Below are 16,697 nucleotides of genomic sequence, written 5' to 3' on the forward strand. Positions count from 1 at the left end.
CAGATGTACAAACCAGGGTGGCACTCCTGGAGGCACGACCGGCCGCGGCTATCCCCGACCCAACCGCAACCCAAACCTTAACACCCCTTCCTGCAGGTACCTCAGGCTGGAGCCCCATTGTCTACCCCTCCCATTTGGTTCCAACCAGCATCAGGAAGGACATTTTGGATGGCAGGGACGTCAACCTGGCCTCTCTCCTTATTTCTGTGCACGATCTGGCAGAAAATAAGGCCTACTCCTGGGGTGACATATCGGTGGTCCTTAAAGCCAAAGACCCCAGACTGAACCGCAAGTTATCCGTCCCAGAATTCACCCTGGCCTTTGGCATGCTGAGAGACGTCCTATGCTCAGCCGCCCCCAGCAGAAGGGAAGAGCTGGACTTGTACCTCCATACGGTAGTAGACTTGGGCTACAAGTATGGAGGATTTTCCTTTTACGACTACCACCGTTCCTTTTCCGCAAAGGCTGCTGCCAGACTCACACAGTTCCAAACAACAACAAATTGGAGTCTCATGGACACAGAGCTGTTCTGCCGCCATTTTGCCGGCTTACGCTCACCCCTGTGCGCGATTTGCCAGTCCTCCACTCACACTGCCACCCGGTGCGCCAATGCGACAACCAGACGTCCCTTCGAATTTCCCTCTACCTCCGGTGCTCTTCAGGGTCAGTCGGCCCCTGAACAAACGCCTCAGGTGGACAAATTCGGACGCCCAGTCCGAACCATGGGAGGGGCAGCCATCTGCAATAATTACAATTACGGGTCCTGCAACTTCAGTCAGTGCTGCCTACTCCACATCTGCACCTTATGCCAAAGAGCGCACCCAAGAAACTTGTGCGAAGTCAAACAACAGAACAGGGCATGACTAAGCCGGATCAACGTCTTATGGCTAGGACTCTACCTCACCTCACATCCCACCCCCTCCCTGGCCACCTACCATATCCAGAACAGAAAGAGGTCTCCTCTTTCTGTTGTTGATATAGTGCCATTGCTTTTAGGGCAGGTATCCCGTCACATATTGAGGAATCGGCTGGTACTTCATTTGCTGTTTGCTACTTTGGTGAGTGTGGATTCAAGGACTTTTTACCCCCCATTTTTTGACCTACCTTATCCAGGGCTTCACAGTAGGCTTTCACACCGGCCTCATTTCTCTACCCCACAGTACTTACGAATGTGGGAATCTTCGTTCAGCAGCCATTGACGAACAAGCCATAGATTGGCTCTTACAAGCAGAAGTAGACCGAGAGTACGTTATAGGCCCTTTCACTCAGCCCCCTTTCAGCACTTGGAGAGTCAGCCCTATTGGGCTTGTCAAGGGCAAATTCACAAATAAATTACGTTTGGTGTACGACCTGTCTGCGCCTCATTCTTCCCACATCCCCAGTCTCAATTCCCTGATCCCCTCCGAAGAATTCTCCCTAAAATATTCCTCCGTGGACATGGCGATACAAGCAATCATCAAAGCAGGTACAGGTGCCTGGCTTTCCAAAGCTGACATCTCGGATGCCTTCAAGCTCCTGCCTATCCACCCATCCCTTTGGTGCTGGCATGGCATCAAGTGGAAGGAGGCATATTATTTTGCCACAAAACTGACGTTCGGTTCGAAGAGTAGTCCTTGGCTCTTCGACACATTCGCTCAGGCCCTTGCTTGGATACTGTTACACAAGGCTCAGTGCCAAGAAGTCATCCATTACCTGGACGACTTCCTACTAATAGAACCTCCCAGCAAGCCCCCAGAAGACCTCGACAAACTCAGAGTGATATTCGGAAATCTCAATGTTCCCATTGCCGAGCACAAAGTCGACGGCCCAGCACACAACATCACCTTTCTCGGGGTCAACTTAGACACCTGCGCTATGCAAGCCAGTCTCCCCCTCGACAAACTAACCCGCATTAGGGCGGCCCTTCACAAATTCACCCACACCAAGGGGTGCACCAAAAAGCAGTTGCAATCTCTCCTGGGAATGCTTAATTTCGCCATGCGAATTATTCCACAAGGCCGCACCTTCGTGTCACGCCTGCTGAGATTCCTGTCAGAAACACAAGACCCCGACCAGATCCTAAATCTAGACTCCGCAGCAATAGCGGACCTATCTATGTGGGAGGAATTCCTGTCCACCTGGAATGGCATATCCCTATTTATACCCATGGTTTCGGCCCAGTCACCCCAGGTGGTGACAGACGCTGCAGCCTCCACAGGTTTCGCGGCAATTTTTGCCCACCAATGGTTTTCAGGACCCTGGCCTCAACAGATACTGTTGATACCCGGCTTTATTCGAACATCTTCCCTCTTCGAACTCTATCCCATAGTGGCAGATGCACAACTCTGGGGTCACCATTGGACAGGGTAAACCGTAGTCTTCACCACCGATAATCAGGCCACGGCAGACATCATTAACAAAGGCAGGTCCAAGTCCCTAGCAGTCATGTCCTTCCTGCGCAGATTGGTACAACTGTCTTTACAACATCAGTTTAACATACACTGTGCATTTATTCCAGGCAGATACAATTTAGCTGCTGACGCACTGTCACGTTTTAACTACACCTCCTTTTTCAAACAGGTTCCCGGAGCCGAACCAGTGTCGGCACCTATCCCTGTCTGGTCACAACTGACCCTGGACTAGTTCAACATTTACAAGGAGCAACGCAGCTCATCAATCACTCACTCTCTCATAACACACTCAAAGCCTACCAGACAGCTTGGAAGGCGTTCAATAAATTTCTCACATCCTGCCGTAAAGGACCAACAGATGTCAAACAGGTACTGGCCTTCACTTCATACTGCCACACTCAGCTGGCCTTATCTTACAATACCATTCGGCTATACCTAGCCGGCATACAACATTTCTTGACGCTTCAAGACCCCACAAAACCTTCACTGTTCTCATCACACGCCATACGAGCCATCTTAAGGGGCATTCAGAAACTACAACCAGTGACCAGCACCAAGCGCTTACCCATTACGGGGCCCATCTTCAGGGATATGTCGACTATTCTGGCTACTTCGCCATTCGGTCTGCTCCCCAGCACGGTCCTACAAGCAGCCATATATTTGGCTTACTACGGGTTCTTGCGACCTGGCGAATTCACCTATAACAACCCCACAGACCAAGTACTATGCAGACGGCACTTGCTTCGCTACCAAGACCATTTCATCCTTCACCTCGAGGTCTCTAAAACCCAGCAAACAGGCTCTGGAGTGGACATTCACCTGTACAAAACCAATAACAGCTGGTGTCCAGTCACCGTACTCAACCGTCTCCTGTCACTCCTGCCTGAACAACCGGACACCAGTCCTCTTCTACCATTCCCAGTTAAACCCTTAAGCGCCTGTCAGTTTGTAAAACACATAAGGATACTTCTCCGCAATCTTCACCTTAACCCCAGTCAGTACTCCGGACACTCCTTTCGCATCGGAGCAGCCTCCGCAGCATCCCACCATGGGGTTCCAGACCACGTCGTCAAAAGACTAGGCAGGTGGAAATCAGCCTGCTTCGCCCGGTATATCCCCAATCCTCAAGTAGAGATGGCACAGGCATTCTCCAAATTGGCTCAATGAATAACTGAAAACCAATAAAATATTACACCCCTACCTGAATGTTTTTGCCCCCTTATTTTGGCATACCGGCCATTAGACCAAGGCACACTTTCAGGTCCATTTCATATGGTAAGTCCACACTTCCAGGTCTATTTCCGATGGTAAGTCTTATCTTAATTATAAATGTTATCTATGTCCATATCGGACATAGGGCTCCAACCATAAATATATATATATATATATATATATATATATATATATATATATATATATATATATATTCTATTGCTTTATTATTTTATATTCTATCTTGTTTTTTTTTAGAAAAACGTTTTTCTATTTTTTTTCGAATTCAATTCGAATTTTTTTTTTAATTCGATTCGAATTTGTCTTCGAATTCGATTCGAATATGTTTTCGAATTTATCTTCCAATTCGATTCGAATATGTTTTCGAATTCAATTTGAATTTGTCTTCAAATTCGATTCAAATATGTTTTCGAATTCGTTTGTTTTTTTTCGGATTCGTTTAAATTCTTTACTTTTGTAATTCAGAAATTCGGATGCATCCGAATTTCTGAATAATGAAAAATTCGTCCGAATTTCGATTCGGAACGAAACATAATGCACATCCCTATTCAGGAGGCTTCAGTGTCCCTCAGAGCCTTACCCACTCCTGAAGAGGCCTTTGCCTGCATGGCTGCCACAAAACTGCAGGGCATGCAGGAGGGTCATCGCCTCATGTGTGAGCAACTTATTTATAAAGTCCTAACTAAGGGGGTGAGTGGCGAAATCACACCCAAGACCGACGTGATTGAGTTGGACCATCCTCCTCCTCCTCCTGCCACAACTCGACCACTAGAGCCACAGCGTGAAAGGAAGCGTGGAAGGAAGACCAGAGAGTGATGGCCCTGGGTTCAGTCTGGTCTGACAAAAGCTGCAGTCTCTTGTATGACCACAGCCTGGGGACACAGATGTCATCTGCTGCTTTCCAGATCTCTGGGACTTCTGGACCAGACTGCACTACCTTACATATGGACTCCTCAGGCCACCAATTTTGCTTGAAAATAGTTGATGTATGCCCTGGGGGTCCAAGGCTTCACACATTTCTGCTGTTTCTCCAGCATTGCCTCCCTCTTTGTTTAGTTGTGAGCCCTTAATAAATGAAAGTTTTGGGAAAATTATACTTTCCTATGTGTGCTTTCATCCAAAAAGGACAGTTGGTTGGTGAGGATTCAGGTACATTTTGAAAGTACAATGTGAAATTAACAAGAGACAACAACACCAAACAATCTCCTACAGATTAAATAGAACAACATATCAATGGTGTTGTGGTAACTTGACACACAAAACACACACAAAAATATTCTGGAGTAAAAATTAAAATACAATAAAACAAAGATCAGCCTTGAAAAAAAGACAAACCAAAAAAAAAAAAATCTGCCTTAAAAACAAAAAAAACAAAAAAAAAACAAAAATAATGTTGTCAGATGTGAAAAATCAAAATATATTGAGGGAATCCCGATAAATAGTAAAGAAATACGTTTGTGAGAAGTCTGTGTGAATATGAGCAGCAAAACTACTTCATTCTTCTCACATTATAAAGAAGAAGAGAGTGCGCTGTATTAAACCATTTTTAACATTGCAGCGTGACGAAAGTGCTGTATCCATTCCGAACGCTAATTTTACCCGACCGAGCTGTTCCGTCTCGGAATTTCTTCTGAGCATGCGTGGCACTTTGTGCGTCGGAACAGGCCACACACGGTCGGAATTGACGCGATCGGATTTTGTTGTCGGAAAATTTTATAGTCTGCTCTCAAACTTTGTGTGTCGGAAAATCCGATGGAAAATGTCTGATGGAGCCCACACACGGTCGGAATTTCCGACAACACGCTCCGATCGGACATTTTCCATCGGAAAATCTGACCGTGTGTACGGGGCATAAGACAGAAAGTGATAAGAAAATCCAAATTTGCCCCATTGTAAGCAAAATAGGAATAAAGATTTCTAATGAGGACACCCATTCCTGCCACAACTATCTAAGAGAGAAATCCCCTCACTTTGTAGACATTTTTCTCTTTCACTTCCTGTTGCCTCTCCATGACAGGATGTGAAAGAAAATTTTCCCTACGGAACAAAAAAAGAGAAATTTCCTGGCTCTTTTTAGCTAGTGTGTGTGTATGTGTATGTGTATGTGTGTGTGTGTATATATATATATATATATATATATATATATATATATATATATATATATATATACAGAGAGGAGCAGAGCCCTAGTAGGCACACTGCAAAGATGGAACTTTGAATGTAACAAGTTAAACTGGATCAAAGGGCTAGAACGTGGGTCGCCAGCAATAAGATTACCAAACTCGCCCAAAATATACCCGCCAACTTTGACCAGATTTTCATGACAGGCAGGAGCCTGAAGAGCCTCAAACACAGTTTTGGCTGCGTATCCCTGAACATCGTCTCTGTTTATGACAATCTGGATTACCCTGTACCAGACCTCTTCACTGACATAGTCCCCAGCTATCCGAATGAGGCTAAGAATGATGTCCACATACCATGTGTAATCGACTGCATACTTTTCAGCAAGGATTGCTACCTTGAGAACAATCTCTTCCCGAATGGAGTAATCTGCAGTCTCCAGGTAATTTAGCATCTCTGCTACAATCTGTTGAGTATTGCTGCAATAACACATTGCATACAGTAGATCCACTGCACGCTGTAGCACATTTACGTCCCTTTCTGTCTTTAGTGCATTGATTACAGTCTCAATATGTGTCTTCACAGCCTCGTGTGAGAACTCGGAGCTGGCCAGGGTACACATGCTCTCCAATGCCAGGTAGCGCAGGTTGGTCTCCCGATGCTGCAGGAACTGGCCCAGCTGGCTGCATGCCCGGACCAGCAGATTGGACTCACTGTCATGGTAAATAATGAGGCTGATTGCCTCAAATAGCACAGCATTCTTGGCATTGGAGTGCTGCACCTTCTTGGATTTGGGAGGCTCCTGGGCTTTGTTTCTAAGCACTCTGTAAGTCATCCTCGCACAGCAGAGTCCTCTGGGGGAGGATAACACTTTAAAAGCCTTAGGAGTTTCACAGAGAGCCAGGGAGCTGAAACAAAGTAGTATGTGTAATCCTGCAGGTCTGTGGAGGCCGGAGTGACAATCCTGCTCAACCGTGACACTGCCAGTGAAACTGAAGTTTTAAATTCTTCAGGATTCTTCTGTGCCAGGGTGGTGATCTGACTGGTGGCAGCAGTTACTACACCCAGGTGCTGATCATTAAGCAGATGAACCACTCATGAAGTCCACTCATTTATGAGCACCAGGTCCGGAGAGGTATGGTACAGACGCAAAAGGCAGAAGGCAGCACTCTGTTTAACACTGTCCATGGTGTCTCCAGCAACCAGTATCCTTGGGATCTCTCCAGCAAAGGCCTCTGCCATCTCTCTACTACCTACATTGGCAATACAGTGCGGAGCCAGTCCCATGAAGGTGGGGTTGCGGCTAGACAAGTCATTTTTGATGGCATTATTGATGAGGCGGATCAGCTCACTATTTGAATTCACCAGAACTGAGATGAAGAGGTAACCAATCTGCTTCTCTGTGTACTTGTTGGAACTGAGCAGATTCACCACCTCCATGTGGCCAAAGTTAATGTCATAGCCAAGTAAGAAGATAAAAAGCAGCTTGCAGACATATTTCTTCTTGCTGTAGCCATCCAAAGCTTTATCTCAATTCCTGATATTCAAGATGAACACGGCCAGGCCCCGCATGCCATCTCCTTTAGACACAGCAGGCATCTTCACCCACTTAGCAGGTGGCAATGGCCAGACCCCAGAAAAGCAGTGGAGAAGCCATGGGCCGGTGTGACAGGCTGGAATGCGACCACCTTATCTAGCTGTGTCTTCTCCAATCCCGGACGAGCCCCCACGTGTAGCACTAACCCCGAAGGAGCTGCTGATATTTGATTGGGCCTGTACTCTGCCTTATAAACCCCAATGACTTGACTGAATCCCCTTGACACAGCTGTGGTGCAATGTTAATGTGAAGCTAATAGTGAAGGATAACCCCACAATGAACAATATAACAATAATATACCTTTGTTATTACCTGGGCATCTGATGTTCCACCTACTGAAAAAGGAACTACACTCCACATAAGTTGTACTTAACCAGGAACGTAATTTTATTGTAATCAATATAAAAGTAGTATTACAAAATTTGCACTGTTACACAAACGTAGTGCAACAGTATGCACAATAGGTTGTACACATAAAGTTGTATTAACTGGTCTCTGGAAGTGCATCTCCAAGTGGGACTAATGCCAGAATAGAAAACACTTTAATTCTGAGCACCTTGCCACTTCCAGTGCGGCCTTGTAACCACAACATTAGTAAATAAAGCACAAATGCAATCCCCAGGGAGCTCCCCCTGCTTTAGAGTGTAGACTCTCTATTACCAAAAGATAGGATGCAAGGCCTTGCAATGAAAGAGGCAGTCTTTTCTTTGTCTTCTGTCTTCTGCTAGCTATTTTTGAATTATAACTTGTAATACAACAGTTAAATAACCCAGGGCTAAATAGAGTGGATGTTGAAAACTATCCTTGTAATGTAGTAACCTGCATCTCCGAATTAACTTTATGTAACACAGTGCTAGTAGTATAGAAAAGGGTAGGCTTGAGGCCTATTTGAACTCATTCTTTAATTCCTTAAGTTCTCCTGTATGGGACTACAGCTCCCAGAACACTGTGTAACAGATCTAGGCATATAAAAGTCCATTAGGAAAACTTGGGGCAGCAGCCCTCTCACCCAACCAGGTCTGTGTAGTAGAATAGCTCCGCTCCGGTGTACTTGGTCTTGCTTCCCGCCGACCATTGCCGTTACACCGCTCTGTTCTGCATAGGCTGGACCGGGACCCCCTGATGGCTCCAACAGGCATCTCTGGATCCTTCTTAGTTCTGTCGCACCATCTCTACAGCTCACTGGTGCACAGCAGTCACTGATTGTGCCGCTCTGAAGTAGGTGTAGGCCGTGCTCTTCGGAACACCTCCACACAGGTCCTCACAGGCAGGTCACGCGTCCCAAAGAGACCAAAGATGAGCCTGAGCCTTTTATAACCTACCCAGCATGCAGTTCAGTCCTTGGGTGCTGCTGGGTAGGTCACTTGGCATTGTGGGTAGGTCAGTTATTGTGAAAAGTAAATAAACAGTCACTTCCTGTAACATTTCTCACATTCTTGAAATAGAAAAATAAAATAAAGTCCATTCCACATTTTGTCCACTAGATGGTGCCAAATACTAAATTATAATACTGTTCATAAATTAACATTGTATTACATTAGCAGGCAAAAATGCTGGCGCTACATATATATATATGTATATATATATATATATATATATATATATATATATATATATATATATATATATATACACAACACAGTGCCTTGAAAAAGTATTCATACTACTTGAAATTTTCCACATTTTGTCCTGTTACAGCCAAAAACATGAATGTATTTTATTGGGATTTTATGTGATAGACCAACACAAAGTGGCACATAATTGTGAAGTGGAAGGAAAATGATAAATGGTTTTCAAATTTTTTTTACAAATAAATATGTGAACAGTGTGGCGTGTATTTGTATTCAGGCCCCCTGAGTCAATGCTTTGTAGAACCACCTTTTGCTACAATTACAGCTGCAAGTCTTTTTGGGAATGTCTCTACCAGCTTTGCACATCTAGAGAGTGACATTTTTGCCCATTCTTCTTTGTAAAATAGCTCAAGCTCCGTCAGATTGAATGTAGAGTGTCTGTGAACAGCAATTTTCAAGTCTTGCCACAAATTCTTAATTGGATTTAGGTCTGTACTTTGACTGGGCCATTCTAACACATGAATATGCTTTGATGTAAACCATTCCATTGTAGCTCTGGCTGTATGTTTAGGGTCGTTGTCCTGCTGGAAGGTGAACCTTCGCTCCAGTCTCAAATCTTTTGCAGACTAATGCCCCGTACACACGGTCGGATTTTCCGATGGAAAATGTCCGATCGGAGCGTGTTGTCGGAAATTCCGACCGTGTGTGGGCTCCATCGGACATTTTCCATCGGATTTTCCGACACACAAAGTTGGAGAGCAGGAGATAAAATTTTCCGACAACAAAATCCGTTGTCGGAAATTCCGATCGTGTGTACACAAATCCAACGGACAAAGTGCCACGCATGCTCAGTGCCCCGTTTATAGTCCCGACGTACGTGTTTTACGTCACCGCGTTCAGAACGATCGGATTTTCCGACAACTTTGTGTGACCGTGTGTATGCAAGACAAGTTTGAGCCAACATCCGTTGGAAAAAATCCATGGATTTTGTTGTCGGAATGTCCGAACAAAGTCCGACCGTGTGTACGCCCTATAACAGGTTTTCTTCTAAGATTGCCCTGTATCTGGCTCCATCCATCTTCCCATCAACTCTGACCAGCTTCTCTGTCACTGCTGAAGAAAAGCATCCCCACAACATGATGCTGCCACCGCCATGTTTGACGGTGCAGATGGTGTGTTCAGTGTGATGTGCAGTATTAGTTTTCCGCCACACATAGCATTTTGCTTTTAGGACAAAAAGTTAAATTTTGGTCTCATCTGACCAGAGCACCTTCTTCCACATGTTTGCTGTGTCCTCCACATGGCTTCTCACAAACTGCAAACGGGACTTCTTATGACTTTCTTTCAACAATGGCTTTCTTTTTGCCACTGTTCAATAAAGGCCAGATTTGTGAAATGAACGACTCATAGTTGTCCTGTGGACAGATTCTCCCACCTGAGCTGTGGATCTCTTCAGCTCCTCCAGAGTTACCATGGGCCTCTTGGCAGCTTCTCTGATTAATGCTCTCCTTGGCTGGCCTGTCAGTTTAGGTGGATGGCCGTGTCTTGGTAGGTTTGCAGTTAATCCATACTCTTTTTCCATTTTTGGGTGATGGATTTACCAATGCTCCGTGAGATGTTCAAAGCTTAGGATATTTCTTTATAACCTAACCCTGCTTTAAACTAATCCACAACTTTATTCCTGACCTATCTGGTGTGTTCCTTGGCCTTCGTGATGCTGTTTGTTTACTAAGGTTTTCTAACAAACCTCTGAGGGCTTTATACTGAGATTAACCACTTTCCAACTGGCTCACGCTGATATACATCGGCAAAGTGGCAAAACAACGTACCCATATGCTGCTGCATCATCCGTGGCTAGCGGGCGCATGCCTGCGGGTCCCACGATCATTGCATGGAGAGGCAGAACGGGGAGATGTAAACAAGGCATTTCCCTGTTCTGCCTAGCAACATGACAGAGATTTACTGATCCCAGTGATCGGGAGCAGTAGTCTGTCATGTTCTAGTGAGCCCACCCCCCCCCACAGTTAGAACATGCTGAGGGAACACAGTTAACCCCTTGATTGCCCCCTAGTGTTTAACCCCTTCCAGTGACATTTATATAGTAATCAGTGCATTTTTATAGAACTGATCGCTGTATCAATGCCAATAGTCCCAAAATAGTGTCAAAAGTGTCCAATCTGACCGCTGCAATGTCACAGTCATGATAAAAATCGCAGATCGCCACCAATACTAATAAGTAATAAATTATTTTAAAAAATGCAATAAATCTATCCCCTATTTTGTAGACGTGATAAGTTATCTACACTTTAATTTGCACAAAAGTTAAGCGCTAATATGATTTAAAAAACTGGTTATATTAAAAAAATAGTAAATGGAATTAGCTGCAACCATTCAAAAAGTGATCTGACACTCCGAAAATAATGATATAACAATAATAGTGCGCTAATGACACCCTCTTAATTTTGCACAGTGCCCTTTGACATATAAACAAGTTATATGATATGACAAAATGTGAATCAAATAAAAATGATGACATCACAAGAAATGAAATAAAATAAAAGATCAAATAAAAAATCCTCCGTAAGTAAATGACTAATTATTTGTTCACCACCACCTATAATGTGAAATTCCCGCTCACCTTCCAAGCCAGGCAAAAAATGCCACTTAATTTCCACATACATATAATGATCAGATTGACTTCAGAGTTTGGTTTTTCATGAACCTTCCGCTTCTCCGTAAGTGTTGTTTCTCAAAGAAAAGGGATAAAAGACATTGTGCAATATTGCTAAAGTATGTGCTAAATGATGACATAAATGAATACACTCACATAAGCACGGATATATCAGGCATATAGTAACAGTCAGGCTCGTAGCGAGCTTACTCATCCTCACTGCACCTCCTGTGTGACAGAACACCGGAATGACATCACTGGCTCCTCCCGATGCGTTGCATGACAGGTCATGTGACTTTTTCAAGGGAATAAAGCCTTGTGGCGAGTGTGAAGGGATTTATAGCCGCACGATGCGTATGGGTTGCCATGGTGACGTAGGAATCATCGTAACATCATGCCGTTACACATTAGACATGATTCGATACAATTACATCTGCCGTTACAATTTCGACATGATTCCATGCAATTACATCTGTTAACGTTACTGAATGATTCAACAGTACTTTATTTAAGAAGCATTTGTTAAAAAATCCTTTAAAACATTATAAAAAATGTTGTGTGTGTGTGTGTGTGTGTATGTATATATATATATATATATATATATATATATATGTGTGTGTGTATATATGTGTGTATATATATATATATATATATATATATATATATATATATATATATATATATATATATAAAAAAATATGTAATAATTTTTAACATTTTATATAAAAGAACTAGGAACGATTAAAGTTAAAACTAGCGGCTAATATAATCAAATAATCTCCCTCAGATGGTAATCAGTAATAATGCACCTAAAAATCTGATATAAAACAATTTAAATCAAAATCAATGTTCAGCCCTAACTGCGCAAAACAATTGATTTCAAAAATCCATCTCGACTCGCTCTTGCTCAGTTCCCTTACCCTATTGCTTTCCCTCCAATGGGGTTTATATTTATCGATTGCCCAAAACTTAAGATCGGTGGGATTTTTATCACGATATTCTGCAAAATGCAGATATACACTATGTTTTAGAAACCCTGCCTTGATATTCTGTATGTGTTCCTGTAGTCTTTTACACATGGGGCATTTTGTTCTACCTATATATTGTAAGGAACAGGAGCACTCTAACATATACACTACTCCTTCTGTCCGGTATGAGATAAAATAATTTCTTTGATATTCGTTTTTCATGGTGTTAGAGATAAATTTATTGCATTTTCTGCCCCTTTGATTGGTATTCCTACACGCATAACATTTTTTGCAAGGAAAATAACCTTTCCCTTGAAAGAACATAAATTCCTGACTTTTTTTGGGTGGATCCGGAACATTTTTTTGCTATCATGTCTCTCAATGTAGGGGCCTTCCTATATGTAAAACGAGGTTTCCCTGGCAGAATCATCCCCAGCTGACTATCTGTTCTTAGGAGTGACCAATGTCTCTTAATGATATGTTCAATTTGTTTATGTTGAATAGTATAATTAAAAATCATGGGAATTAATTGATAATCTGTTTTGGTTCTTCTCTTTATCCTGAATAAGGGACTCCCTTGGTAATTTTGATACCTCCTGTATTTTTTCTCTTATGAAATCATTATAGCCTTTTTGAATGAATTTATCACCTATTATATTTGCCTGCTCCAGAAAAACATTTTGGCTACTGTAGTTTCTTCTTATGCATATCATTTGTCCTTTGGGTGTATTTATGAGCCATAGATCATAATGGCAAATGTCAACTGATATATAACTATTTCTTTCAACTGTTTTGAAGAATATTTTCATTGTTAGACCATTCTGTTCTAATGTTGTTTCTAGGTCAAGAAAATGGATGCTCTTATTACTAATCTCATATGAGAGCTTAATATTTTTTTGGTTGTCATTAAGTTTTCAAAAAACTGACTTAAGCTGGTTTCATCTCCTTTCCAGATTATGATACAATCGTCTATAACTCTCTTCAAAACCAGTTTTACTGGAAAATTGGAATACATCACTTCTTCTTCCCAATTTCGCTATGAATATATCGACAATACTCGGTGCATACTTTGCTCCCATTCCAATTCCATTTAATTGCCGATAATAGTCCGTATTATACCAGAAATAATTGTGTTGTAGTCTGAAGGCTAAACATCTCAAAATAAAATAAATCTTTTTTGTTTTGATATAAGATTGCTAAATTTGTCCATGGCCCATCTTGAAGCTTGTATAGCATCCTCATGATTAATAATCATATACAACGATGACACATCTGCTGTAGCTATCAGATAATTCTCTTGTGATTTGATTTCAATGGTATCCAATATTTGGATTAAATGTTTTGTGTCTGTTAAGTAGGACTGTGTATGTGGAACCAGAGGTTGCATAAATTTATCCACATACTCTCCCAATATAGCATTGATTGATTGAATACTATTGATTATAGGTCTTCCAGGCGGATGAGTTTGATTCTTATGAATTTTTGGCACCGTATTTATAATTGGTACTCTACAGGTTTCCAGTATCAAATATGTTTCTTCCTTCTTGGTAAGTATGTTCTTATTAACCCCTTTTTGTATCAGTTCACACAGTTCACCATTATATTCTCTAGTTGGATTTCCCTTAGTTTTATATAAGTATTGGTATCACTCAATTGCCCTAACAATTCAGTGTTATGGTATTCTTTAGACAACACCACAATAGCGCCACCTTTATCGGCCGGCCTTATCACAACTTTTTTGTTTTCCTCCAATTCCTTGATCCCTCTTCTTATATTTTGGGGGTCTTTCATTCTCTTGATTTTCAATTTCTCTATATCCTGAATCACCATCTTGTTGAATATATCTATGTGTTCATTGTTATGCACTGGTGGATTAAATAATGATTTATTCCTTAATTGACTATGTTTAATTCTACCTATTGGGTCTACCATTCTTTTATCTGTCACAGGGGGTTTATTCAAAATAAACTTTTTAATGTTACATTTTCTAGTGTATTTTTGGATGTCCACATAAATATTAAATTTGTTCAGGTTCTGTTTCGGTGCATACTTTAAGCCTTTAGTGTTGATAATTCTGTTTTAGTCAGCTCTACTCCACTTAAATTATAGATGCCTTCCCTGACTATTCTCTTTTTCTTTTGGATCTTGAATCCTCCTCGGCATCCCCTCTTTTGTTTGGACTTTTTGTGTTTCCCATTCTGTCATTCCGTGGAGGTGTTCTCTCTTGTCTGCACTGGTCTAAAAAAGAACGTGGTTGTTTTATCTCCTTTATAATCTCTTAATGCTTCGTATCTGTTTTGGGTATGAATAGAGCTTCTTCTAGATTCATAGTGGTACTGGTCATAATAATTATAACCTCCTGTTTGCTCGTATGGATACTGAGTGTATTCTCTGGTGTCCCTTCTCTCCTGGTTATTATGGTCATGATTCCCCTGATTATCATAACCATAATTTCCTGAGTTTCCATACTGATTAGAAGGTTGATTTTGTGGTTTTTGATAATTTCTATTGCCACCATTTTTCCAAAATGTTTTTTTTTTTTCGAGATTTTGACCATGGTTTAGGATTATTATTTTTATTCCTCCTCCATGGTTTTGGGGTCCTTGGTCCATTTTGTTCTTCCCTGTAGGGTCTTGGGGGTCCATTTGGATTGTCCATATATTGTCTTGATGGTTCAGGGGATCCGTACCTTTGATCCCTAGTTGGGGTCATAATCCGTACCTCCCTTACAGGTGATGAGGTTAACGGGAGATATATGTATGTGGAAATTAAGTGACATTTTTTGCCTTGCTTGGAAGTGGGCATTTCACATTATAGGTGGTGGTGAACAATTAATTATTCATTTACTCATGGAGGATTTTTTATTTGATCTTTTATTTTATTTCATTTCTTGTGATGTCATAATTTTTATTTGATTCACATTTTGTAATATCATTTAACTTGTTTATATGTCAGAGGGCACTGTGCAAAATTAAGAGGTTGTTATTAGCGGTCCAAATAAAGTGCTTGTTCAAAGCACGAAACGCATAGACGTAGCGATGCTATAGATGCTCGCAGCCCCCCCTCGCATCCCAGTGACTTTATCTCTGACAGTAGCGGGACGATCCCTGCTATTTTTTGATACCGAACGAGAGCTGTTATGGATTTATGTAAGAGCTCCCTCCAGTGGCCAAACAATAACACCATCAGTGCAGTGAACCAGACACAAACTGCTGTCCATGCAAATGAGTGGTAACACCGCCAGATACATGGAAGTCTCCATGCCTGCATGTTAGTAGCCCTTCTCTGCCTGACCAGCTGAAATCTCAGCATGTGAGACATCCTCAGAGAGGACCCAGGAATCATAGACGAGGGAAGGGTAAGAACCCCATGTAGACAGTTACCTCCTCACTACTTTGGTCTCTACACACTGAGACCTGGGGTCACAGCTTGCAGCTACCAGTCGGGCTTCAGCGGCTCAGTGTTCTATACCACCACTGCATGTGTTTACAGCTTTCTGCACTAGTTGAATGAACTGTGTGTACTAATGTGCGCTTTAGCCTTTCTTTGAAATTTTGGAGACCTACTGAATGATTCATATATGGACATATTGCTGTCTGATTAAATCATATACTGGCAGGACAATTGCTGGCTGCACACTTTACACCACTATATGAAATCTACGGTTCTACTGCCTCATGTGTATCCCCACTGACTTTTTTTCCCCTTTACTCATCAATCCCGGGTCAGGGCATAAACGACACAGCAATACAAGTCAGTTTAGGGGGCCTGTTGTGGCTACTTTGAAAATACAGGACTCTTATCCTCAACGCTCAGGGTCTTTATCTTTTTACTTAAGGGAGACTACCGTTCAGGGTTAGTTTGCATGTAGGGGAGGGCGTGCCAGCACGCTTGTTTTTAATGTAACAACGTTGCTTATTATCTTTAGTCTACAGTGTGTTATACATGTTAGTGTTAGTGGATTTTTGTGAAGGAGCCTATCTCACTTGCACGGCCTGGGTGCCACATCAGTGAGATTTATATATTTTTATAGTTTTTTGCATATATTAATAAAGTTGCATTTTTCATTGATCATATCCATTGTTGATTCTCCCATTGATTGCAGTCCTGGGACTACTCTGGTCCCAACACCCTTTCTTTTTTCAT

The 16,697-nt window shown here is 42.1% G+C and overlaps 1 pseudogene; it reads right to left on the reverse strand.

Moving 5' to 3' along the window:
- Positions 1–5,790: 5,790 nt before the first annotated feature.
- On the reverse strand, positions 5,791–7,343 carry LOC141148433 (AP-2 complex subunit alpha-2 pseudogene; annotated as a pseudogene).
- Positions 7,344–16,697: the final 9,354 nt, after the last annotated feature.

The sequence above is a fragment of the Aquarana catesbeiana genome, linkage group LG01, assembly GCF_042186555.1.
Source record: "Aquarana catesbeiana isolate 2022-GZ linkage group LG01, ASM4218655v1, whole genome shotgun sequence".
In the NCBI taxonomy this organism is placed as follows: Eukaryota; Metazoa; Chordata; class Amphibia; order Anura; family Ranidae; genus Aquarana; species Aquarana catesbeiana.